This window comes from Pelobates fuscus, chromosome 2 (genome assembly GCF_036172605.1).
Source record: "Pelobates fuscus isolate aPelFus1 chromosome 2, aPelFus1.pri, whole genome shotgun sequence".
NCBI lineage: Eukaryota > Metazoa > Chordata > Amphibia > Anura > Pelobatidae > Pelobates > Pelobates fuscus.
The window spans coordinates 287,654,479-287,679,348 of NC_086318.1; the positions used below are offsets into that span (position 1 = coordinate 287,654,479).

Here is a 24,870-nt window from a genome sequence, read left to right on the forward strand (position 1 = left end):
ATAAATAAACAAAAGCTTACGGCACCTGAGGTTCCTAGTTGGTCTCCAATACAAGTACTAACCAGGCCCGAGTCTGGATGGCTTCCGAGATCTGATGAGATCAGGCATTTTCAGACTGGTATGGCCGTAAGTGAAATTAAGAGAATGCGATCTCGCTAATGTTGGTAGAATATCAAACTCTGGTTGCGACCAGTGGCGTACTAAGGGGGGGGCGGGGGGGGCGGTCCGCCCCGGGTGCCACTCAGCAGGGGGGTGCCAGGCTCTGTACCTCCTGCTCTCCCGCAGCTCCGGCAGACCGGCGCTCAGTTTGTGAGTCAGAGCAAGGAGGGGATTCCCAGCCTGTGTTCTGACTCACATACTGAGCTGCAGGGAGGCTATTTCGGAGTGTACCAGCAGGGGGCGCAGAGCCAGATTGCTCCCCCGCGGTCACTCTGTACAGATCCCCTGCACCTGCTGCCTGCCTGGGAAGGAGCTGCTGCCCCTGCACCCTCCTAAATGCCAAATGGTAAGTAACTTTTATACCACCCTCCCTGCCCTATACCCCACCCCCCCACTGCCATTATAACCCCCCTGCCATGTACCCCCCTGCCATTATAACCCCCCTCCCTGCCCTGTACCCCCTGCCATTAAATCACCCCCCTGCCCTATACCCCCCTCCCTGCCCTGTACCCTCTGCCATTATAACCCCCCTGCCCTATACCCCACCCCCCCACTGCCATTATAACCCCCTGCCATATACCCCACCCCCACTGCCATTATAACCCCCCCTCTCTGCCCTGTACCCCCTGCCCTATACCCCCTCCCTGCCCTGTACCCTCTGCCATTATAACCCTCCTGCCCTATACCCCACCCCCCCACTGCCATTATAACCCCCCTGCCATATACCCCACCCCCACTGCCATTATAACCCCCCCTCTCTGCCCTGTACCCCCCTGCCCTATACCCCCCTCCCTGCCCTGTACCCTCTGCCATTATAACCCCCTGCCCTATACCCCACCCCCCACTGCCATTATAACCCCCCTGCCATATACCCCACCCCACTGCCATTATAACCCCCCTCTCTGCCCTGTACCCCCCTGCCCTATACCCCCCTCCCTGCCCTGTACCTTCTACCATTATAACCCCCCTGCCCTATACCCCACCCCCCCACTGCCATTATAACCCCCCTGCCATATACCCCACCCCCACTGCCATTATAACCCCCCTTCCCTGCCCTGTACCCCCCTGCCATTATAACCCCCCTCCCTGCCCTGCCATTATATCACCCCCCTGCCCTATACCCTCTGCCATTATACCACCACCCTCCCTGTCCTATACCCCACCCCCCACGGCCATTATACCCCCACCCTCCCTGCCATTATAATCCCCCCTGCCCTATACCCCCACCTCCCTGCCATTATAACACCCCCTGTCCTATACCCCCCGCCATTATACTCCCACCCCTTTACCCCCACACCCCCTGCCCTATACTCCCACCTCACTATTCTGGGAGGCAGTGAGGTTAGTGCGCGCACTGCAGTGAACCGGCAGCTGGGATAAGATGGCATCGTCATCACTACTGGGAGCACAAGTGAGCTGTGCAGGAAGAGCGCCCAGCAGCAACCTTTAATCACCATGGGGAAGATCCAAGAGCAAGGTAGGGAAGCTGGGTGGACATCTTAATTACTAAATGTGTGTAAGAATGTGATTTTTGTATGTGTCTGTGATTGTGTGTGTGTATCTCTGTCGTTAAGTGTGTGTTTATTGCGATTGTGTGTCTGTGATTAGGTGTATGTCTGGGATTGTGTGTGTATTTATATACACACACAACCACAGATGTACAAGTCTGTGTGTATATAAATGTGTATGTGTTTAGTAGATAGCTCCCTTATTTGGTGTCCTTAACCCCTTAAGGACCAAACTTCTGGAATAAAAGGGAATCATGACGTGTCTCACACGTCATGTGTCCTTAAGGGGTTAAATATGTCAATCCCACATAAGGATAACAAATACGGGAGTTATCTACTAAACAACTGAAAGATTAAAATTAAGTAAAAGGCTTTTAAATTTTGATCTTTTAGCAGTTTAGTAGATAATTCCCTAAATTAATGCTCTTATGTGAGATTTCCATATTTAAATATGCCAAATTAGGGTGCTCTTTAGATCTAAATATGGCAATCTCACATAGGGATATCAAATAGAGGAGTTATCTGCTAAACAAAGATCGAAGTTTAGAGGTGTCAGCCAGCGCAGAACAGGAAATCTGGGTTGCTAGTATGAATTCTATGCAAATATGTTGTCTGATTGTGCGTATATATTTGTGTATGTGTATATGTGCATACATCTTAGCATTTTGCCAACACTACACACAAGCACACCACTGCATTCAAACAACACTACAAACAAACACACCTTTAAAACATCACCATGTTTTTGATATAACCACACCATTGCCCTATACTGCCAACACTACACACAAATGCATGCCTGCATTCAAACGCCAACACTACACACCCCTACATTCACTCACACATTTTCCATACAAAAACCCATGCTTACATTTAGATGCTCAAACACTGCTCAGTGCTACATTCATTGTAAAAAAATTTGGGTGTTTTTTTACATTTTAAGGGGGGGGAGGGGGGTGTCATAAGGAGTATCCGCCCCGGGTGCCAAATGCTCTAGGTACGCCCCTGGTTGCGACAAAAGACAAGACGCTTCTGGATAGGGAAAAAAGTGGTCTGATTATGACATCATAATGCAAAAAAGAAATAAACAAAAGCTTACGGCACCTGAGGTTCCTAGTTGGTCTCCCATACAAGTACTAACCAGACCCGAGTCTGGATGGCTTCCGAGATCCGACGAGATCAGGCATTTTCAGACTGGTATGGCCGTAAGTGAAATTAAGAGAATGCGATCTCGCTAATGTTGGTAGAATATCAAACTCTGGTTGCGACAAAAGACAAGACGCTTCTGGATAGGGAAAAAAGTGGTCTGATTATGACATCATAATGCAAAAAATAAATAAACAAAAGCTTACGGCACCTGAGGTTCCTAGTTGGTCTCCCATACAAGTACTAACCAGGCCCGAGTCTGGATGGATTCCGAGATCTGATGAGATCAGGCATTTTCAGACTGGTATGACCGTAAGTGAAATTAAGAGAATGCGATCTCGCTAATGTTGGTAGAATATCAAACTCTGGTTGCGACAAAAGACAAGACGCTTCTGGATAGGGAAAAAAGTGGTCTGATTATGACATCATAATGCAAAAAAGAAATAAACAAAAGCTTACGGCACCTGAGGTTCCTAGTTGGTCTCCCATACAAGTACTAACCAGGCCCGAGTCTGGATGGCGTCCGAGATCTGACGAGATCAGGCATTTTCAGACTGGTATGGCAGTAAGTGAAATTAAGAGAATGCGATCTCGCTAATGTTGGTAGAATATCAAACTCTGGTTGCGACAAAAGACAAGACGCTTCTGGATAGGGAAAAAAGTGGTCTGATTATGACATCATAATGCAAAAAAGAAATAAACAAAAGCTTACGGCACCTGAGGTTCCTAGTTGGTCTCCCATACAAGTACTAACCAGGCCCGAGTCTGGATGGCTTCCGAGATCAGGCATTTTCAGACTGGTATGGCCGTAAGTGAAATTAAGAGAATGCGATCTCGCTAATGTTGGTAGAATATCAAACTCTGGTTGCGACAAAAGACAAGACGCTTCTGGATAGGGAAAAAAGGGGTCTGATTATGACATCATAATGCAAAAAAGAAATAAACAAAAGCTTACAGCACCTGAGGTTACTAGTTGGTCTCCCATACAAGTACTAACCAGGCCCGAGTCTGGATGGCTTCCGAGATCTGACGAGATCAGGCATTTTCAGACTGGTATGGCCGTAAGGGAAATTAAGAGAATGCGATCTCGCTAATGTTGGTAGAATATAAAACTCTGGTTGCGACAAAAGACAAGACGCTTCTGGATAGGGAAAAAAGTGGTCTGATTATGACATCATAATGCAAAAAAGAAATAAACAAAAGCTTACGGCACCTGAGGTTCCTAGTTGGTCTCCCATAGGGAAAAAAGTGGTCTGATTATGACATCATAATGCAAAAAAGAAATAAACAAAAGCTTACGGCACCTGAGGTTCCTAGTTGGTCTCCCATACAAGTACTAACCAGGCCCAAGTCTGGATGGCTTCCGAGATCTGACGAGATCAGGCATTTTCAGACTGGTATGTCCGTAAGTGAAATTAAGAGAATGCGATCTCGCTAATGTTGGTAGAATATCAAACTCTGGTTGCGACAAAAGACAAGACGCTTCTGGATAGGGAAAAAAGTGGTCTGATTATGACATCATAATGCAAAAAAGAAATAAACAAAAGCTTACGGCACCTGAGGTTCCTAGTTGGTCTCCCATACAAGTACTAACCAGACCCGAGTCTGGATGGCTTCCGAGATCTGACGAGATCAGGCATTTTCAGACTGGTATGGCCGTAAGTGAAATTAAGTGAATGCGATTTCGCTAATGTTGGTAGAATATCAAACTCTGGTTGCGACAAAAGACAAGACGCTTCTGGATAGGGAAAAAAGTGGTCTGATTATGACATCATAATGCAAAAAAGAAATAAACAAAAGCTTACGGCACCTTAGGTTCCTAGTTGGTCTCCCATTGGGAAAAAAGTGGTCTGATTATGACATCATAATGCAAAAAAGAAATAAACAAAAGCTTACGGCACCTGAGGTTCCTAGTTGGTCTCCCATACAAGTACAAACCAGATCCGAGTCTGGATGGCTTCCGAGATCTGGCATTTTCAGACTGGTATGGCCGTAAGTGAAATTAAGAGAATGCGATCTCGCTAATGTTGGTAGAATAACAAACTCTGTTTGCGACAAAAGACAAGACGCTTCTGGATAGGGAAAAAAGTGGTCTGATTATGACATCATAATGCAAAAAATAAATAAACAAAAGCTTACGGCACCTGAGGTTCCTAGTTGGTCTACCATACAAGTACTAACCAGGCCCGAGTCTGGATGGCTTCCGAGATCTGACAAGATCAGGCATTTTCAGACTGGTATGACCATAAGTGAAATTAAGAGAATGCGATCTCGCTAATGTTGGTAGAATAACAAACTCTGTTTGCGACAAAAGACAAGACGCTTCTGGATAGGGAAAAAAGTGGTCTGATTATGACATCATAATGCAAAAAAGAAATAAACAAAAGCTTACGGCACCTGAGGTTCCTAGTGGGTCTCCCATACAAGTACTAACCAGGCCCGAGTCTGGATGGCTTCTGAGATCTGACGAGATCAGGCATTTTCAGACTGGTATGGCCGTAAGTGAAATTAAGAGAATGCGATCTCGCTAATGTTGGTAGAATATCAAACTCTGGTTGCGACAAAAGACAAGACACTTCTGGATAGGGAAAAAAGTGGTCTGATTATGACATCATAATGCAAAAAAGAAATAAACAAAAGCTTACGGCACCTGAGGTTCCTTGTTGGTCTCCAATACAAGTACTAACCAGGCCCGATTCTGGATGGCTTCCGAGATCTGATGAGATCAGGCATTTTCAGACTGGTATGGCCGTAAGTGAAATTAAGAGAATGCGATCTCGCTAATGTTGGTAGAATATCAAACTCTGGTTGCGACAAAAGACAAGACGCTTCTGGATAGGGAAAAAAGTGGTCTGATTATGACATCATAATGCAAAAAATAAATAAACAAAAGCTTACGGCACCTGAGGTTCCTAGTTGGTCTCCCATACAAGTACTAACCAGGCCCGAGTCTTGATGGCTTCCGAGATCTGACGAGATCAGGCATTTTCAGACTGGTATGGCCGTAAGTGAAATTAAGAGAATGCGATCTCGCTAATGTTGGTAGAATATCAAACTCTGGTTGCGACAAAAGACAAGATGCTTCTGGATAGGGAAAAAAGTGGTCTGATTATGACATCATAATGCAAATAAGAAATAAACAAAAGCTTACGGCACCTGAGGTTCCTAGTTGGTCTCCCATACAAGTACTAACCAGGCCCGAGTCTGGATGGCTTCCGAGATCTATGAGATCAGGCATTTTCAGACTGGTATGGCCGTAAGTGAAATTAAGAGAATGCGATCTCGCTAATGTTGGTAGAATATCAAACTCTGGTTGCGACAAAAGACAAGACGCTTCTGGATAGGGAAAAAAGTGGTCTGATTATGACATCATAATGCAAAAAAGAAATAAACAAAAGCTTACGGCACCTGAGGTTCCTAGTTGGTCTCCCATACAAGTACTAACCAGGCCCGAGTCTGGATGGCTTCCGAGATCTGGCATTTCCTGGCTAATCATGGCAGCATCACTTATGGGTAGATCCGCCCCAATCAGGAACAGGACAGGATAAAATCAATTAATCAGACCAGGCTGGGTACAAAAGGTCCCTCCTCCTTCCATCCCACAGTCTTTTTTCCTGTCCTTTCAGGACACACAGGATATTTTATTTTGGGCCACCTTCCCATGTGTACCATGGGCCTCCAGATGAAGTTCAGCCTCTCTTCATCTGAAGAACTCAGTAAACAGCCTGCACGGGCAGGACTAACTGAGTTTAGTACAGATTAGTTTCTGTACTATATGGGAGAGATCTATATTAGGAGATATGATGTGGGGTCGGCTGTTGCCTTAAAAATTTCCCCTTATGACATCCACCCCCCCCCCTGATCTGAGGTCAGTGTTTTGGAGAAGCCAGGGTAAGTTTTCTTTTCTTTTTTTTTACCTGTATATTCTTTCTTGTATTCTTATGGAGAGAACAAGATATCTTGCTCTAAAATCGGATCATCTATCTGTTTTCTTGGTCAGTTGGTCCTTACCTTCATTCTGACTGACTGGCAGGGTCTGTGTATCCTCCGATCCTGCTCTTCTGTGCTCGGATTGCCGGCGCATGCGCAAAGCGGCCGCCGGACGCCGACGGTACTGCGCATGCGCGGGTTAATTGCGCGCTTAAAGGTATATCGCGCCAAAAATCCGAAAATTCTAAAATCGCTCAAAATTGATCCTTGTATCTTCCCTGAGCATCTGGTATCAAGGAAAGCTGCCTTTTTCCTCCAGAAACTGGTTTTTAAGGTAAAATTCCTACTTTAAATTTTTTCACCATCTTTAAATTTTCAGTTTAATTTACATTGGTTCTGCAATAAGTGTTTTATTTTCTAGATGGCTTCTCCCTCTGCCTCAAGATCTCGCTCTAGAAGACATAGGTGAGCCACATATATTCTTCTATAATAGGGGGGAAAAGAGTGCCACTACAGGCCTATAATATGTTTCATATTGGCCTCTATTTCAGCCCAGAAAAATCTCAAGAATTATCTCCCAGAAAATATCGAGAAAAGTCTAACCGATGTACAAACTGCAACCAAGTGGCTCCTCCAGGAAATAATTTGTGCAGATCTTGCCTGACGGAAGCAGCGAAAGACAGTTCCCCTCAGACGGACTTAAAGAAATGGATATCGGAAGCTATTGCTGAAGGGTTTAAAGCCTCTAATAAGATGTCTATCTCTAAACGTCCAAGAGTGGAGAATTATGTGGAATCTGAAGAAGAGTCTGATATGATGGAAGACTATTCTGAGGAAGAGGAGGATGAATATGACTCAAAATCACTGGATTCAAGGTCGGTAGATAAATTGGTTTGTCTTATCAGAGACACGTTAAGAATCCCTGAAGAGAGCAAGGAGAAGAAGGAGTCCGACAGATACTTTGAAGACCTGAAGCCTAACAGACCCTCTTTTCCAGTGCATTCGGCCATCAAGGAAGTCATTGCTGAAGAATGGAATAGACCTGAGAGGAAGGTAACTCTAAAGAATAAAATTCCTAGACTATACCCGTATGCTCCTGAGGATTGCAAGCCATGGATGTCGATTCCGAAAATTGACGCAGCGGTCATTCACATGGCAAAAAGAACGACTCTTCCTATAGACTCTATGGCATATTTAAGGGAGCCAATGGAAAAGCGATTAGACGCCGACCTGAATAAGGCATACCTGGCATTGGGATCAGCTTTACACCAAATGATTGCTACTAAAAACTTGCAGAATAATTGTAATTGGTTAACTCAAGACAATGTGCTGCAGCAACTAAAGAAAGTTAATATAAACAAAGCTCCAGGGCCTGACGGTATCCATCCACGTGTACTTAAGGAACTAAGTGTAGAAATAAGTGAACCTCTGTTTTTAATCTTTCAAGATTCTTTTCTTTCAGGAAGTGTTCCGGAGGATTGGAGGAAGGCAGATGTGGTTCCTATATTCAAAAAGGGTTCAAAATCCTTGCCTGGAAATTATAGACCTGTGAGCTTAACTTCTGTGGCTGGTAAAATATTTGAAAGGTTATTAAGGGATAATATTCAAGAATTCCTTGAGAAGAATATGGTTATCAGCAAAAATCAGCACGGTTTTATGAAGCACAGGTCGTGTCAAACTAACTTGATTGCTTTCTACGAAGAAGTAAGTAGAAGTATAGATCAGGGTGTTGCAGTGGATGTGATCTATTTGGATTTTGCCAAGGCATTTGATACAGTTCCACACAAAAGATTAGTGTTCAAACTCAAGGAAATCGGTCTCGATGAAAATGCTTGTTCTTGGGTAGAACATTGGCTTAAAAACAGAATACAAAGAGTTGTTGTTAATGGTAAATTTTCAAGCTGGACAGAGGTGGCAAGTGGTGTCCCTCAGGGGTCTGTTCTGGGACCCCTTCTATTTAACATTTTTATAAATGATCTTGAAGACAGCATTGAAAGTCATGTTTCAGTGTTTGCAGATGACACAAAACTTTGTAAAATAATACAATGTGAGCAAGATATTACTTTGCTGCAGAAGGATTTAGATAGACTGGGGGACTGGGCACTCAAATGGCAGATGAAATTTAATGTTGAAAAATGCAAAGTTATGCACTTCGGCGTAAAGAATACACAAGCAACGTATACCCTTAATGGAAGCGAATTAGGGATAACAACACACGAAAAGGACTTGGGAATTGTTATAGACAACAAACTATGCAACAATGTGCAATGTCAATCAGCAGTGGCCAAGGCCAGTAAGGTATTGTCATGCATGAAAAAGGGCATTCATTCTCGGGACGAGAATATCATTTTGCCTCTCTATAAATCACTGGTAAGACCACATATTGAATATGCTGTGCAATTTTGGGCACCTGTTCTAAAGAAGGATATCATGGCACTAGAAAAAGTGCAGAGGCGGGCTACAAAATTAATAAAAGGAATGGAACATATCAGCTATGAAGAAAGGTTAACAAATTTAAACCTATTTAGTTTAGAAAAACGTCGCCTGAGAGGGGATATGATAACATTATACAAATATATTCGGGGCCAATACAAACCATTGTGTGGAAATCTATTCACAAACCGGACTTTACATAGGACACGAGGCCATGCGTTTAGACTGGAAGAAAGAAGATTTCGTCTAAGGCAAAGGAAAGGTTTTTTTACTGTAAGAACAATCAGGATGTGGAATTCTCTGCCTGAAGAAGTGGTTTTATCAGAGTCCATACAGATGTTCAAACAGCTACTAGATGCATACTTGCAAAGACAGAATATTCAAGGATATAATCTTTCAATGTAGGGTAATAACTGCTTGATTCAAGGATAAATCTGACTGCCATTCTGGGGTCAAGAAGGAATTTTTTGTCCTAGCTTGTTGCAAAATTGTGCTTCAAACTGGGTTTTTTTCTTTTTTTTTTTTTTTTTTTTTTTTTTTTTTTTTTCTTTTCTTTTGGATCAACAGCAAAAAACAGGTGTGAGGAAGGCTGAACTTGATGGACGCAAGTCTCTTTTCAGCTATCTAACTATGTAACTATGTAACTATGTAACACCCAGCAATTGCCCTTACCACCTTGTCCAGAGCTCTTAAGATATGGGTGAATAATCTAGAAGAAGACATCTCTGGGGGAGTGCGTAGAGAACGCCTATTGGAAGGTCTTAATGATTTTAAACTGGCCACAGAATTCTGTTCGGAAGCTTCCCTGGATCTCACCAAAATGGTAGCTAAAAGTATGGCGCTGTCTGTAGCCTCCAGGAGAGCATTGTGGCTACACTCTTGGGGGGCAGATTACGCCTCTAAGGCCTCTCTATGTGCGCTCCCTTTTCAAGGCGACCTTCTTTTTGGCAAAGTACTGGAAGATGCTATCCATAAAGCAGCAGATGGACGAAAAGCTTTTCTACCTCAAGGAAAAAGAAGATATGGGGCTTCCTACGGGAAGGATAAAAAATTCAGAGACCGATCCTTTCGAGACGTCAGAGCATACAGGCCCGGAAGAGAATACTCCAGGAACTCTAATTGGAGAAACTATCAGTCAACTTCATCTAAACCGGTCAGAGGAAGGGGATCTAGACCAGCTAATAAAAGCTTCTGAACGTTTGCTGGCCCAGCCAGATGTTATAGGAGGCAGACTTCGCTTCTTTTATCCGGTTTGGGCCAGAAATATTCAAGATTCTTGGGTTCTTTCTATCCTCAAAGAAGGATACAAGATAGAATTCAAAGAATTCCCAGCTCTAACCTCCTTTGTCCGTTCAAGAGTGGCAAAAGGAAGAAAAGAAGTTGCTCTGAACGACATCATCTCACAACTACTGCGGAATCAGGTCATAGAGGAAGTACCTTACGAAGACCTTTACAGAGGCCTCTACTCTACTATATTCTTGGCCCCAAAACCTCAAGGGAAGTGGCGGCTGATCTTGGACCTAAAAGTTCTGAACACTTATTTAGTTCCAAGAACGTTCAAGATGGAGTCTATTTCCACTATCCTGCCCAACATCAAGATAGGGACCTGGATGACTTCCATCGATCTAAAGGACGCCTACTATCAGATTCCGATTCACATCAGTCATCGCCGGTTTCTGAGGTTTTGGATATCAGGCAATCATTTCCAGTTCAAGGGTCTTCCTTTCGGATTAAGCCTGGCTCCCAGAACGTTCACAAAGGTTCTAGTCTCTCTGGTGGCCTTCATAAGAACGAAGAACATCGAGGTCTTTCATTATCCAGACGATTTCTTGATCGTAGGTCCTTCCAGCCAGATAGTAGAGGTCCATACGGAAATGACCATCAAATGCCTTCAAGATCATGGCTGGCTGATAAACCCCAAGAAGAGCTCATTGGTGCCTTCTCAGAAGATGATATTCCTGGGAGCAAATATAGACTCAGTGAATGGCCTGGTATCTCTGTCTTCAGACAGGAAAGATCGAATAATAAAAAAGATCAGAAGCATGCGCCTAAAGTCCTTTGTCACAGCAAGGGAATTCATGAGCCTCTTAGGGTCCCTTACGTCCACGATTGGTCTAGTAAAATGGGCCCAATGGAGGATGCGACCCATTCAAAGACACTTCCTCCTACAGTTCAAAAAGAGCTCCGAGAATTGGGATCAGAAGATTCATTCTCTCCCGAGGATTTCAAAAGAACTACTCTGGTGGACGAGAGAAGATCACCTTCTCCATGGGTTTCCCCTGGAAGAGCCGGTCTGGATGACCATAACTACAGACGCCAGCCTCCTGGGATGGGGAGCACACCTGAACGACTCTTGGATTCAAGGAGCTTGGTCATGGAAGGAGTCAAAACTTCACTCAAACTTAAGAGAAATGAGAGCTGTTCTCAAGGCATTAATAGGGTTCCGTCCTCTTTTAAGGCATGCCTGGGTAAGGATACATACAGACAACAGAGCTGTGGCATCCTACATAAATCATCAGGGAGGCACTCGAAGCTATTCTCTCCTGATGGAATTATCCCCGATAATGAAGTTTGCCCAACTACGGTTACAAGACCTAAAAGCGGTATATCTTCCAGGACCAGAGAATCTTTTGGCGGATTACCTCAGCAGAACGAGGATTCTCCAAGGAGAATGGAAACTGCACCCGGATTTGTTCCACTCAATCACCCTAAGGTGGGGTGTACCCCAGATCGACCTGATGGCTTCATACCGGAATACTCAGGTGAGGAGGTATTACTCCCTTCATGCAGATCACCGAGCTGTAGGACAGGATGCCCTGTCTCTTCCATGGGAATTCGATCTGGGGTACGCGTTCCCTCCACTACCTATGATTTACCGGCTACTGAGGAAAGTATGGCAGGAAGGCCTCAAGGTCATTGCCATTATTCCTATCTGGCCTCGCAGACCTTGGTTTCCCCTTCTAAACAAGATGAGCCTGGAACCTCCTTGGCCTCTCCCTCTCAGCCCAAACATCCTGACTCAGGGACCAGTAGTTCATCCCAACCCCAGCCAGCTGAAATTGGGGGCATGGCTCTTGAAAAGGAGAGACTTCTAGCTCAAGGGATCTCTGAAGCTGTGGCTTCTACGCTCCTAAAATCCAGAAAGGTATCAACCTCTTCCTGCTACCATAGGATATGGGAAGTTTTCCGTTCCTGGTCTCTACTAAATAATGTGGATTTTCTTCAGCCGTCTAACATCGATATTCTACATTTTCTCCATACAGGTCTGGATAAAGGACTGAGTCTAAGCACTCTTAAGGTCCAAGCTTCGGCTTTATCTGCACTCTGCTACAAGTCCTGGGCATCTGATCCTCTAATTGCCAGATTCTTTAAAGCTACCATCCGCATAAGGCCTCCAAATAGGAACTACTCTCCTCCGTGGAATTTACCTATGGTTCTGGAGGCATTGGCTGAAAAACCCTTTGCTCCATTAGATGAGCTGGGTCTGGTCTTATTGACATATAAGACATTGTTTCTGGTAGCTGTCACTACGGCAAAGCGCATGTCTGAAATTCATGCATTTTCCTGCGATGAAAATCACTGTCAAGTGTTTCACGACAGGGTGATCTTGAGACCTAGACAAGAGTTTCTACCTAAAGTCGTCTCGAAGTTCCACATCCTACAGGAAATTGTTATTCCTTCCTTTTATCCTTCTCCTTCTACGCCAGAAGAAGTGAAACTTCATGAATTGGATGTCAGGCGGTGCCTGCTTAAATACATAGAAGCCTCTAGTCTGTTTCGGAGGTCTCAACAGCTTTTTGTTCTACCTATTGGATCCAGGAGAGGGGAGGCAGCCTCCACTTCCACCTTGAGACGTTGGATTTCCAATACCATAGTCAAGGCTTACCAGTTAAAAGACCTAGTTCCTCCTAGTAGGATCAAAGCACACTCTACGAGGGCCTTAGCAACATCATGGGCTAACTGGGCAGAGGTTCCATCTGAAGACATCTGTAAGGCAGCTACGTGGTCTTCCCCTCTCACTTTCATCAAACACTATAAGCTGGATTTGGCTTCGGCCTCTACGTCCTTTGGTAGAGGTGTTCTGTCCTCTGTTGAATCTATATAGATTAAAATATTTTTTTTCAGCATCATCTGGTGAATGTGTTTGTCTTGTTTTTTCCCACCCTATGGTGAAGCTTGGGTATTAACCATAAGTGATGCTGCCATGATTAGCCAGGAATACGGAAAATTTTATCATACTTACCGTAATTTTCTTTTCCTGGCTATTATTCATGGCAGCATCAACGAACCCCCCCTTGTTTTTGTTTTTTGCTTTAGGACTAGACTGTGGGATGGAAGGAGGAGGGACCTTTTGTACCCAGCCTGGTCTGATTAATTGATTTTATCCTGTCCTGTTCCTGATTGGGGCGGAGCTACCCATAAGTGATGCTGCCATGAATAATAGCCAGGAAAAGAAAATTACGGTAAGTATGATAAAATTTTCCGTATTTCAGACTGGTATGGCCGTAAGTGAAATTAAGAGAATGCGATCTCGCTAATGTTGGTAGAATATCAAACTCTGGTTGCGACAAAAGACAAGATGCTTCTGGATAGGGAAAAAAGTGGTCTGATTATGACATCATAATGCAAAAAAGAAATAAACAAAAGCTTACGGCACCTGAGGTTCCTAGTTGGTCTCCCATACAAGTACTAACCAGGCCCATGTCTGGATGGCTTCCGAGATCTGACGAGATCAGGCATTTTCAGACTGGTATGGCCGTAAGTGAAATTAAGAGAATGCGATCTCGCTAATGTTGGTAGAATATCAAACTCTGGTTGCGACAAAAGACAAGACACTTCTGGATAGGGAAAAAAGTGGTCTGATTATGACATCATAATGCAAAAAAGAAATAAACAAAAGCTTACGGCACCTGAGGATCCTAGTTGGTCTCCCATACAAGTACTAACCAGACCCGAGTCTGGATGGCTTCCGAGATCTGGCATTTTCAGACTGGTATGGCCGTAAGTGAAATTAAGAGAATGCGATCTCGCTAATGTTGGTAGAACATCAAACTCTGGTTGCGACAAAAGACAAGACGCTTCTGGATAGGGAAAAAAGTGGTCTGATTATGACATCATAATGCAAAAAAGAAATAAACAAAAGCTTACGGCACCTGAGGTTCCTAGTTGGTCTCCCATACAAGTACTAACCAGGCCCGAGTCTTGACGGCTTCCGATATCTGACGAGATCAGGCATTTTCAGACTGGTATGGCCGTAAGTGAAATTAAGAGAATGCGATCTCGCTAATGTTGGTAGAATATCAAACTCTGGTTGCGACAAAAGACAAGACGCTTCTGGATAGGGAAAAAAGTGGTCTGATTATGACATCATAATGCAAAAAAGAAATAAACAAAAGCTTACGGCACCTGAAGTTCCTAGTTGGTCTCCCATACAAGTACTAACCAGACCCGAGTCTGGATGACTTCCGAGATCTGACAAGATCAGGCATTTTCAGACTGGTATGGCCGTAAGTGAAATTAAGAGAATGCGATCTCGCTAATGTTGGTAGAATATCAAACTCTGGTTGCGACAAAAGACAAGACGCTTCTGGATAGGGAAAAAAGTGGTCTGATTATGACATCATAATGCAAAAAAGAAATAAACAAAAGCTTACGGCACCTGAGGTTCCTAGTTGGTCTCCCATACAAGTACTAACCAGGCCCGAGTCTGGATGGCTTCCGAGATCTGGCATTTTCAGACTGGTATGGCCGTAAGTGAAATTAAGAGAATGCGATCTCGCTAATGTTGGTAGAATATCAAACTCTGGTTGCGACAAAAGACAAGATGCTTCTGGATAGGGAAAAAAGTGGTCTGATTATGACATCATAATGCAAAAAAGAAATAAACAAAAGCTTACGGCACCTGAGGATCCTAGTTGGTCTCCCATACAAGTACTAACCAGACCCGAGTCTGGATGGCTTCCGAGATCTGGCATTTTCAGACTGGTATGGCCGTAAGTGAAATTAAGAGAATGCGATCTCGCTAATGTTGGTAGAACATCAAACTCTGGTTGCGACAAAAGACAAGACGCTTCTGGATAGGGAAAAAAGTGGTCTGATTATGACATCATAATGCAAAAAAGAAATAAACAAAAGCTTACGGCACCTGAGGTTCCTAGTTGGTCTCCCATACAAGTACTAACCAGGCCCGAGTCTGGATGGCTTCCGAGATCTGACGAGATCATGCATTTTCAGACTGGTATGGCCGTAAGTGAAATTAAGAGAATGCGATCTCGCTAATGTTGGTAGAATATCAAACTCTGGTTGCGACAAAAGACAAGACGCTTCTGGATAGGGAAAAAAGTGGTCTGATTATGACATCATAATGCAAAAAAGAAATAAACAAAACCTTACGGCACCTGAGGTTCCTAGTTGGTCTCCCATACAAGTACTAACCAGGCCCGAGTCTGGATGGCTTCCGAGATCTGACGAGATCAGGCATTTTCAGACTGGTATGGCCGTAAGTGAAGTTAAGAGAATGCGATCTCGCTAATGTTGGTAGAATATCAAACTCTGGTTGCGACAAAAGACAAGACGCTTCTGGATAGGGAAAAAAGTGGTCTGATTATGACATCATAGTGCAAAAAAGAAATAAACAAAAGCTTACGGCACCTGAGGTTCCTAGTTGGTCTCCCATACAAGTACTAACCAGGCCCGAGTCTGGATGGCTACCGAGATCTGACGAGATCAGGCATTTTCAGACTGGTATGGCTGTAAGTGAAATTAAAAGAATGCGATCTCGCTAATGTTGGTAGAATATCAAACTCTGGTTGCGACAAAAGACAAGACGCTTCTGGATAGGGAAAAAAGTGGTCTGATTATGACATCATAATGCAAAAAAGAAATAAACAAAAGCTTACGGCACCTGAGGTTCCTAGTTGGTCTCCCATAGGGAAAAAAGTGGTCTGATTATGACATCATAATGCAAAAAAGAAATAAACAAAAGCTTACGGCACCTGAGGTTCCTAGTTGGTCTCCCATACAAGTACTAACCAGGCCCGAGTCTGGATGGCTTTCGAGATCTGGCATTTTCAGACTGGTATGGCCGTAAGTGAAATTAAGAGAATGCGATCTCGCTAATGTTGGTAGAATATCAAACTCTGGTTGCGACAAAAGACAAGACGCTTCTGGATAGGGAAAAAAGTGGTCTGATTATGACATCATAATGCAAAAAAGAAATAAACAAAAGCTTACGGCACCTGAGGTTCCTAGTTGGTCTCCCATTGGGAAAAAAGTGGTCTGATTATGACATCATAATGCAAAAAAGAAATAAACAAAAGCTTACGGCACCTGAGGTTCCTAGTTGGTCTCCCATACAAGTACTAACCAGGCCTCGAGTCTGGATGGCTTCCGAGATCTGGCATTTTCAGACTGGTATGGCCGTAATTGAAATTAATAGAATGCGATCTCACTAATGTTGGTAGAATATCAAACTCTGGTTGCGACAAAAGACAAGACGCTTCTGGATAGGGAAAAAAGTGGTCTGATTATGACATCATAATGCAAAAAAGAAATAAACAAAAGCTTACGGCACCTGAGGTTCCTAGTTGGTCTCCCATACAAGTACTAACCAGGCCCGAGTCTGGATGGCTTCCGAGATCTGACGAGATCATGCATTTTCAGACTGGTATGGCCGTAAGTGAAATTAAGAGAATGCGATCTCGCTAATGTTGGTAGAATATCAAACTCTGGTTGCGACAAAAGACAAGACGCTTCTGGATAGGGAAAAAAGTGGTCTGATTATGACATCATAATGCAAAAAAGAAATAAACAAAACCTTACGGCACCTGAGGTTCCTAGTTGGTCTCCCATACAAGTACTAACCAGGCCCGAGTCTGGATGGCTTCCGAGATCTGACGAGATCAGGCATTTTCAGACTGGTATGGCCATAAGTGAAGTTAAGAGAATGCGATCTCGCTAATGTTGGTAGAATATCAAACTCTGGTTGCGACAAAAGACAAGACGCTTCTGGATAGGGAAAAAAGTGGTCTGATTATGACATCATAGTGCAAAAAAGAAATAAACAAAAGCTTACGGCACCTGAGGTTCTTAGTTGGTCTCCCATACAAGTACTAACCAGGCCCGAGTCTGGATGGCTACCGAGATCTGACGAGATCAAGCATTTTCAGACTGGTATGGCTGTAAGTGAAATTAAGAGAATGCGATCTCGCTAATGTTGGTAGAATATCAAACTCTGGTTGCGACAAAAGACAAGACGCTTCTGGATAGGGAAAAAAGTGGTCTGATTATGACATCATAATGCAAAAAAGAAATAAACAAAAGCTTACGGCACCTGAGGTTCCTAGTTGGTCTCCCATAGGGAAAAAAGTGGTCTGATTATGACATCATAATGCAAAAAAGAAATAAACAAAAGCTTACGGCATCTGAGGTTCCTAGTTGGTCTCCCATACAAGTACTAACCAGGCCCGAGTCTGGATGGCTTTCGAGATCTGGCATTTTCAGACTGGTATGGCCGTAAGTGAAATTAAGAGAATGCGATCTCGCTAATGTTGGTAGAATATCAAACTCTGGTTGCGACAAAAGACAAGATGCTTCTGGATAGGGAAAAAAGTGGTCTGATTATGACATCATAATGCAAAAAAGAAATAAACAAAAGCTTACGGCACCTGAGGTTCCTAGTTGGTCTCCCATTGGGAAAAAAGTGGTCTGATTATGACATCATAATGCAAAAAAGAAATAAACAAAAGCTTACGGCATCTGAGGTTGCTAGTAGGTCTCCCATACAAGTACTAACCAGACCTCGAGTCTGGATGGCTTCCGAGATCTGGCATTTTCAGACTGGTATGGCCGTAATTGAAATTAATAGAATGCGATCTCACTAATGTTGGTAGAATATCAAACTCTGGTTGCGACAAAAGACAAGACGCTTCTGGATAGGGAAAAAAGTGGTCTGATTATGACATCATAATGCAAAAAAGAAATAAACAAAAGCTTACGGCACCTGAGGTTCCTAGTTGGTCTCCCATACAAGTACTAACCAGGCCCGAGTCTGGATGGCTTCCGAGATCTGACGAGATCAGGCATTTTCAGACTGGTATGGCCGTAAGTGAAGTTAAGAGAATGCGATCTCGCTAATGTTGGTAGAATATCAAACTCTGGTTGCGACAAAAGACAAGACGCTTCTGGATAGGGAAAAAAGTGGTCTGATTATGACATCATAATGCAAAAAATAAATAAACAAAAGCTTACGGCACCTGAGGTTCCTAGTTGGTCTCCCATACAAGTACTAACCAGGCCCGAGTCTGGATGGCTACCGAGATCTGACGATATCAGGCATTTTCAGACTGGTATGGCCGTAAGTGAAATTAAGAGAATGCGATCTCGCTAATGTTGGTAGAATATCAAACTCTGGTTGCGACAAAAGACAAGACGCTTCTGGATAGGGAAAAAAGTGGTCTGATTATGATATCATAATGCAAACAAGAAATAAACAAAAGCTTACGGCACCTGAGGTTCCTAGTTGGTCTCCCATAGGGAAAAAAGTGGTCTGATTATGACATCATAATGCAAAAAAGAAATAAACAAAAGCTTACGGCACCTGAGGTTCCTAGTTGGTCTCCCATACAAGTACTAACCAGGCCCGAGTCTGGATGGCTTTCGAGAGCTGACATTTTCAGACTGGTATGGCCGTAAGTGAAATTAAGAGAATGCGATCTCGCTAATGTTCGTAGAATATCAAACTCTGGTTGCGACAAAAGACAAGACGCTTCTGGATAGGGAAAAAAGTGGTCTGATTATGACATCATAATGCAAAAAAGAAATAAACAAAAGCTTATGGCACCTGAGGTTCCTAGTTGGTCTCCCATACAAGTACTAACCAGGCCCAAGTCTGGATGGCTTCCGAGATCTGATGAGATCAGGCATTTTCAGACTGGTATGGCCGTAAGTGAAATTAAGAGAATGCGATCTCGCTAATGTTGGTAGAATATCAAACTCTGGTTGCGACAAAAGACAAGACACTTCTGGATAGGGAAAAAAGTGGTCTGATTATGACATCATAATGCAAAAAAGAAATAAACAAAAGCTTACGGCACCTGAGGTTCCTAGTTGGTCTCCCATACAAGTACTAACCAGGCCCGAGTCTGGATGGCTTTCGAGATCAGGCATTTTCAGACAGGTATGGCCGTAAGTGAAATTAAGAGAATGCAATCTCGCTAATGTTGGTAGAATATCAAACTCTGGTTGCGACAAAAGACAAGACGCTTCTGGATAGGGAAAAAAGTGGTCTGATTATGACATCATAATGCAAAAAAGAAATAAACAAAAGCTTACGGCACCTGAGGTTCCTAGTTGGTCTCCCATAGGGAAAAAAGTGGTCTGATTATGACATCATAATGCAAAAAAGAAATAAACAAAAGCTTACGGCACCTGAGGTTCCTAGTTGGTCTCCCATACAAGTACTAACCAGGCCCGAGCCTGGATGGCTTCCGAGATCTGACGAGATCAGGCATTTTCAGACTGGTATGGCCGTAAGGGAAATTAAGAGAATGCGATCTCGCTAATGTTGATAGAATATCAAACTCTGGTTGCGACAAAAGACAAGACGCTTCTGGATAGGGAAAAAAGTGGTCTGATTATGACATCATAATGCAAAAAATAAATAAACAAAAGCTTACGGCACCTGAGGTTCCTAGTTGGTCTCCCATAGGGAAAAAAGTGGTCTGATTATGACATCATAATGCAAAAAAGAAATAAACAAAAGCTTACGGCACCTGAGGTTCCTAGTTGGTCTCCCATACAAGCACTAACCAGGCCCGAGTCTGGATGGCTTTCGAGATCTGACAAGATCAGGCATTTTCAGACAGGTATGGCGGTAAGTGAAATTAAGAGAATGCGATCTCGCTAATGTTGGTAGAATATCAAACTCTGGTTGCGACAAAAGACAAGACGCTTCTGGATAGGGAAAAAAGTGGTCTGATTATGACATCATAATGCAAAAAAGAAATAAACAAAAGCTTACGGCACCTGAGGTTCCTAGTTGGTCTCCCATACAAGTACTAACCAGGCCCGAGTCTGGATGGCTTCCGAGATCTGACGAGATCAGGCATTTTCAGACTGGTATGGCCGTAAGTGAAATTAAGAGAATGCGATCTCGCTAATGTTGGTAGAATATCAAACTCTGGTTGCGACAAAAGACAAGACGCTTCTGGATAGGGAAAAAAGTGGTCTGATTATGACATCATAATGCAAAAAAGAAATAAACAAAAGCTTACGGCACCTGAGGTTCCTAGTTGTTCTCCCATACAAGTACTAACCAGGCCTGAGTCTGGATGGCTACCGAGATCTGACAAGATCAGGCATTTTCAGACTGGTATGGCCGTAAGTGAAAATAAGAGAATGCAATCTCGCTAATGTTGGTAGAATATCAAACTCTGGTTGCGACAAAAGACAAGACGCTTCTGGATAGGGAAAAAAGTGGTCTGATTATGACATCATAATGCAAAAAAGAAATAAACAAAAGCTTACGGCACCTGAGGTTCCTAAGTGGTCTCCCATAGGGAAAAAAGTGGTCTGTTTATGACATCATAATGCAAAAAAGAAATAAACAAAAACTTACAGCACCTGAGGTTCCTAGTTGGTCTCCCATACAAGTACTAACCAGGTCCGAGTCTGGATGGCTTTCGAGATCTGACATTTTCAGACTGGTATGGCCGTAATTGAAATTAAGAGAATGCGATCTCGCTAATGTTGGTAGAATATCAAACTCTGGTTGCGACAAAAGACAAGACGCTTCTGGATAGGGAAAAAAGTGGTCTGATTATGACATCATAATGCAAAAAAGAAATAAACAAAAGCTTACGGCACCTGAGGTTCCTAGTTGGTCTCCCATACAAGTACTAACCAGGCCCGAGTCTGGATGGCTTCCGAGATCAGGCATTTTCAGACTGGTATGGCCGTAAGTGAAGTTAAGAGAATGCGATATCGCTAATGTTGGTAGAATATCAAACTCTGGTTGCGACAAAAGACAAGACGCTTCTGGATAGGGAAAAAAGTGGTCTGATTATGACATCATAATGCAAAAAAGAAATAAACAAAAGCTTACGGCACCTGAGGTTCCTAGTTGGTCTCCCATACAAGTGCTAACCAGGCCCGAGTCTGGATGGCTACCGAGATCTGACGAGATCAGGCATTTTCAGACTGGTATGGCCGTAAGTGAAATTAAGAGAATGCGATCTCGCTAATGTTGGTAGAATATCAAACTCTGGTTGCGACAAAAGACAAGACGCTTCTGGATAGGGAAAAAAGTGGTCTGATTATGACATCATAATGCAAACAAGAAATAAACAAAAGCTTACGGCACCTGAGGTTCCTAGTTGGTCTCCCATAGGGAAAAAAGTGGTCTGATTATGACATCATAATGCAAAAAAGAAATAAACAAAAGCTTACGGCACCTGAGGTTCCTAGTTGGTCTCCCATACAAGTACTAACCAGGCCCGAGTCTGGATGGCTTTCGAGATCAGGCATTTTCAGACAGGTATGGCCGTAAGTGAAATTAAGAGAATGCAATCTCGCTAATGTTGGTAGAATATCAAACTCTGGTTGCGACAAAAGACAAGACGCTTCTGGATAGGGAAAAAAGTGGTCTGATTATGACATCATAATGCAAAAAAGAAATAAACAAAAGCTTACGGCACCTGAGGTTCCTAGTTGGTCTCCCATACAAGTACTAACCAGGCCCGAGTCTGGATGGCTTTCGAGATCTGACATTTTCAGACTGGTATGGCCGTAAGTGAAATTAAGAGAATGCGATCTCGCTAATGTTGGTAGAATATCAAACTCTGGTTGCGACAAAAGACAAGACGCTTCTGGATAGGGAAAAAAGTGGTCTGATTATTACATCATAATGCAAAAAAGAAATAAACAAAAGCTTACGGCACCTGAGGTTCCTAGTTGGTCTCCCATTGGGAAAAAAGTGGTCTAATTATGACATCATAATGCAAAAAAGAAATAAACAAAAGCTTACGGCACCTGTGGTTCCTAGTTGGTCTCCCATACAAGTACTAACCAGGCCCGAGTCTGGATGGCTTCCGAGATCTGAAGAGATCAGGCATTTTCAGACTGGTATGGCCGTAAGGGAAATTAAGAGAATGCGATCTCGCTAATGTTGGTAGAATATCAAACTCTGGTTGCGACAAAAGACAAGACGCTTCTGGATAGGGAAAAAGTGGTCTAATTATGACATCATAATGCAAAAAAGAAATAAACAAAAGCTTACGGCACCTGTGGTTCCTAGTTGGTCTCCCATACAAGTACTAACCAGGCCCGAGTCTGGATGGCTTCCGAGATCTGAAGAGATCAGGCATTTTCAGACTGGTATGGCCGTAAGGGAAATTAAGAGAATGCGATCTCGCTAATGTTGGTAGAATATCAAACTCTGGTTGCGACAAAAGACAAGACGCTTCTGGATAGGGAAAAAAGTGGTCTGATTATGACATCATAATGCAAAAAATAAATAAACAAAAGCTTACGGCACCTGAGGTTCCTAGTTGGTCTCCCATAGGGAAAAAAGTGGTCTGATTATGACATCATAATGCAAAAAAGAAATACACAAAAGCTTACGGCACCTGAGGTTCCTAGTTGGTCTCCCATACAAGTACTAACCAGGCCCGAGTCTGGATGGCTTTCGAGATCTGACAAGATCAGGCATTTTCAGACTGGTATGGCCATAAGTGAAATTAAGAGAATGCGATCTCGCTAATGTTGGTAGAATATCAAACTCTGGTTGCGACAAAAGACAAGACGCTTCTGGATAGGGAAAAAAGTGGTCTGATTATGACATCATAATGCAAAAAAGAAATAAACAAAAGCTTACGGCACCTGAGGTTCCTAGTTGGTCTCCCATACAAGTACTAACCAGGCCCGAGTCTGGATGGCTTCCGAGATCTGACGAGATCAGGCATTTTCAGACTGGTATGGCCGTAAGTGAAATTAAGAGAATGCGATCTGGCTAATGTTGGTAGAATATCAAACTCTGGTTGAGACAAAAGACAAGACGCTTCTGGATAGGGAAAAAAGTGGTCTGATTATGACATCATAATGCAAAAAAGAAATAAACAAAAGCTTACGGAACCTGAGGTTCCTAGTTGGTCTCCCATACAAGTACTAACCAGGCCTGAGTCTGGATGGCTACCGAGATCTGACGAGATCAGGCATTTTCAGACTGGTATGGACGTAAATGAAAATAAGAGAATGCGATCTCGCTAATGTTGGTAGAATATCAAACTCTGGTTGCGACAAAAGACAAGACGCTTCTGGATAGGGAAAAAAGTGGTCTGATTATGACATCATAATGCAAAAAAGAAATAAACAAAAGCTTACGGCACCTGAGGTTCCTAGTTGGTCTCCCATACAAGTACTAACCAGGCCCGAGTCTGGATGGATTCCGAGATCTGACGAGATCAGGCATTTTCAGACAGGTATGGCCGTAAGTGAAATTAAGAGAATGCGATCACGCTAATGTTGGTAGAATATCAAACTCTGGTTGCGACAAAAGACAAGACGCTTCTGGATAGGGAAAAAAGTGGTCTGTTTATGACATCATAATGCAAAAAAGAAATAAACAAAAGCTTACGGCACCTGAGGTTCCTAGTTGGTCTCCCATACAAGTACTAACCAGGTCCGAGTCTGGATGGCTTTCGAGATCTGACATTTTCAGACTGGTATGGCCGTAATTGAAATTAAGAGAATGCGATCTCGCTAATGTTGGTAGAATATCAAACTCTGGTTGCGACAAAAGACAAGACGCTTCTGGATAGGGAAAAAAGTGGTCTGATTATGACATCATAATGCAAAAAAGAAATAAACAAAAGCTTACGGCACCTGAGGTTCCTAGTTGGTCTCCCATACAAGTACTAACCAGGCCCGAGTCTGGATGGCTTCCGAGATCAGGCATTTTCAGACTGGTATGGCCGTAAGTGAAGTTAAGAGAATGCGATCTCGCTAATGTTGGTAGAATATCAAACTCTGGTTGCGACAAAAGACAAGACGCTTCTGGATAGGGAAAAAAGTGGTCTGATTATGACATCATAATGCAAAAAAGAAATAAACAAAAGCTTACGGCACCTGAGGTTCCTAGTTGGTCTCCCATACAAGTGCTAACCAGGCCCAAGTCTGGATGGCTACCGAGATCTGACGAGATCAGGCATTTTCAGACTGGTATGGCCGTAAGTGAAATTAAGAGAATGCGATCTCGCTAATGTTGGTAGAATATCAAACTCTGGTTGCGACAAAAGACAAGACGCTTCTGGATAGGGAAAAAAGTGGTCTGATTATGACATCATAATGCAAACAAGAAATAAACAAAAGCTTACGGCACCTGAGGTTCCTAGTTGGTCTCCCATAGGGAAAAAAGTGGTCTGATTATGACATCATAATGCAAAAAAGAAATAAACAAAAGCTTACGGCACCTGAGGTTCCTAGTTGGTCTCCCATACAAGTACTAACCAGGCCCGAGTCTGGATTGCTTTCGAGATCAGGCATTTTCAGACAGGTATGGCCGTAAGTGAAATTAAGAGAATGCGATCTCGCTAATGTTGGTAGAATATCAAACTCTGGTTGCGACAAAAGACAAGACGCTTCTGGATAGGGAAAAAAGTGGTCTGATTATGACATCATAATGCAAAAAAGAAATAAA

At 43.2% G+C, this 24,870-nt stretch overlaps 38 pseudogenes; all 38 read right to left on the reverse strand.

The window, feature by feature from the left end:
• Positions 1–13: 13 nt before the first annotated feature.
• LOC134596969 (5S ribosomal RNA) lies at positions 14–132 on the reverse strand (annotated as a pseudogene).
• A 2,627-nt stretch (positions 133–2,759) lies between these two features.
• Positions 2,760–2,878, reverse strand: LOC134597120 (5S ribosomal RNA; annotated as a pseudogene).
• A 134-nt stretch (positions 2,879–3,012) lies between these two features.
• On the reverse strand, positions 3,013–3,131 carry LOC134595211 (5S ribosomal RNA; annotated as a pseudogene).
• A 134-nt stretch (positions 3,132–3,265) lies between these two features.
• On the reverse strand, positions 3,266–3,384 carry LOC134587737 (5S ribosomal RNA; annotated as a pseudogene).
• Positions 3,385–3,518: 134 nt separating this feature from the next.
• Positions 3,519–3,627, reverse strand: LOC134589304 (5S ribosomal RNA; annotated as a pseudogene).
• Positions 3,628–3,761: 134 nt separating this feature from the next.
• LOC134598153 (5S ribosomal RNA) lies at positions 3,762–3,880 on the reverse strand (annotated as a pseudogene).
• Positions 3,881–4,105: 225 nt separating this feature from the next.
• Positions 4,106–4,224, reverse strand: LOC134596095 (5S ribosomal RNA; annotated as a pseudogene).
• Positions 4,225–4,358: 134 nt separating this feature from the next.
• Positions 4,359–4,477, reverse strand: LOC134595887 (5S ribosomal RNA; annotated as a pseudogene).
• Positions 4,478–4,945: 468 nt separating this feature from the next.
• On the reverse strand, positions 4,946–5,064 carry LOC134588246 (5S ribosomal RNA; annotated as a pseudogene).
• A 134-nt stretch (positions 5,065–5,198) lies between these two features.
• LOC134595045 (5S ribosomal RNA) lies at positions 5,199–5,317 on the reverse strand (annotated as a pseudogene).
• Positions 5,318–5,451: 134 nt separating this feature from the next.
• On the reverse strand, positions 5,452–5,570 carry LOC134588910 (5S ribosomal RNA; annotated as a pseudogene).
• A 134-nt stretch (positions 5,571–5,704) lies between these two features.
• Positions 5,705–5,823, reverse strand: LOC134596586 (5S ribosomal RNA; annotated as a pseudogene).
• A 134-nt stretch (positions 5,824–5,957) lies between these two features.
• On the reverse strand, positions 5,958–6,075 carry LOC134597399 (5S ribosomal RNA; annotated as a pseudogene).
• A 7,746-nt stretch (positions 6,076–13,821) lies between these two features.
• Positions 13,822–13,940, reverse strand: LOC134594348 (5S ribosomal RNA; annotated as a pseudogene).
• A 377-nt stretch (positions 13,941–14,317) lies between these two features.
• LOC134589020 (5S ribosomal RNA) lies at positions 14,318–14,436 on the reverse strand (annotated as a pseudogene).
• Positions 14,437–14,570: 134 nt separating this feature from the next.
• On the reverse strand, positions 14,571–14,689 carry LOC134597215 (5S ribosomal RNA; annotated as a pseudogene).
• Positions 14,690–15,309: 620 nt separating this feature from the next.
• LOC134596581 (5S ribosomal RNA) lies at positions 15,310–15,428 on the reverse strand (annotated as a pseudogene).
• Positions 15,429–15,562: 134 nt separating this feature from the next.
• Positions 15,563–15,681, reverse strand: LOC134594420 (5S ribosomal RNA; annotated as a pseudogene).
• Positions 15,682–15,815: 134 nt separating this feature from the next.
• LOC134597663 (5S ribosomal RNA) lies at positions 15,816–15,934 on the reverse strand (annotated as a pseudogene).
• Positions 15,935–16,737: 803 nt separating this feature from the next.
• LOC134596582 (5S ribosomal RNA) lies at positions 16,738–16,856 on the reverse strand (annotated as a pseudogene).
• Positions 16,857–16,990: 134 nt separating this feature from the next.
• On the reverse strand, positions 16,991–17,109 carry LOC134595267 (5S ribosomal RNA; annotated as a pseudogene).
• A 134-nt stretch (positions 17,110–17,243) lies between these two features.
• LOC134588145 (5S ribosomal RNA) lies at positions 17,244–17,362 on the reverse strand (annotated as a pseudogene).
• Positions 17,363–18,165: 803 nt separating this feature from the next.
• LOC134593948 (5S ribosomal RNA) lies at positions 18,166–18,284 on the reverse strand (annotated as a pseudogene).
• Positions 18,285–18,418: 134 nt separating this feature from the next.
• On the reverse strand, positions 18,419–18,537 carry LOC134587783 (5S ribosomal RNA; annotated as a pseudogene).
• A 468-nt stretch (positions 18,538–19,005) lies between these two features.
• LOC134594933 (5S ribosomal RNA) lies at positions 19,006–19,124 on the reverse strand (annotated as a pseudogene).
• A 468-nt stretch (positions 19,125–19,592) lies between these two features.
• On the reverse strand, positions 19,593–19,711 carry LOC134595233 (5S ribosomal RNA; annotated as a pseudogene).
• Positions 19,712–20,189: 478 nt separating this feature from the next.
• On the reverse strand, positions 20,190–20,308 carry LOC134593949 (5S ribosomal RNA; annotated as a pseudogene).
• A 134-nt stretch (positions 20,309–20,442) lies between these two features.
• Positions 20,443–20,561, reverse strand: LOC134589331 (5S ribosomal RNA; annotated as a pseudogene).
• Positions 20,562–21,029: 468 nt separating this feature from the next.
• LOC134589305 (5S ribosomal RNA) lies at positions 21,030–21,138 on the reverse strand (annotated as a pseudogene).
• Positions 21,139–21,272: 134 nt separating this feature from the next.
• LOC134598399 (5S ribosomal RNA) lies at positions 21,273–21,391 on the reverse strand (annotated as a pseudogene).
• An 802-nt stretch (positions 21,392–22,193) lies between these two features.
• On the reverse strand, positions 22,194–22,312 carry LOC134596294 (5S ribosomal RNA; annotated as a pseudogene).
• A 133-nt stretch (positions 22,313–22,445) lies between these two features.
• LOC134596295 (5S ribosomal RNA) lies at positions 22,446–22,564 on the reverse strand (annotated as a pseudogene).
• A 225-nt stretch (positions 22,565–22,789) lies between these two features.
• On the reverse strand, positions 22,790–22,908 carry LOC134587877 (5S ribosomal RNA; annotated as a pseudogene).
• Positions 22,909–23,042: 134 nt separating this feature from the next.
• LOC134593950 (5S ribosomal RNA) lies at positions 23,043–23,161 on the reverse strand (annotated as a pseudogene).
• A 134-nt stretch (positions 23,162–23,295) lies between these two features.
• Positions 23,296–23,414, reverse strand: LOC134589435 (5S ribosomal RNA; annotated as a pseudogene).
• Positions 23,415–23,548: 134 nt separating this feature from the next.
• On the reverse strand, positions 23,549–23,667 carry LOC134595840 (5S ribosomal RNA; annotated as a pseudogene).
• Positions 23,668–24,044: 377 nt separating this feature from the next.
• On the reverse strand, positions 24,045–24,153 carry LOC134589308 (5S ribosomal RNA; annotated as a pseudogene).
• Positions 24,154–24,287: 134 nt separating this feature from the next.
• Positions 24,288–24,406, reverse strand: LOC134597955 (5S ribosomal RNA; annotated as a pseudogene).
• Positions 24,407–24,870: the final 464 nt, after the last annotated feature.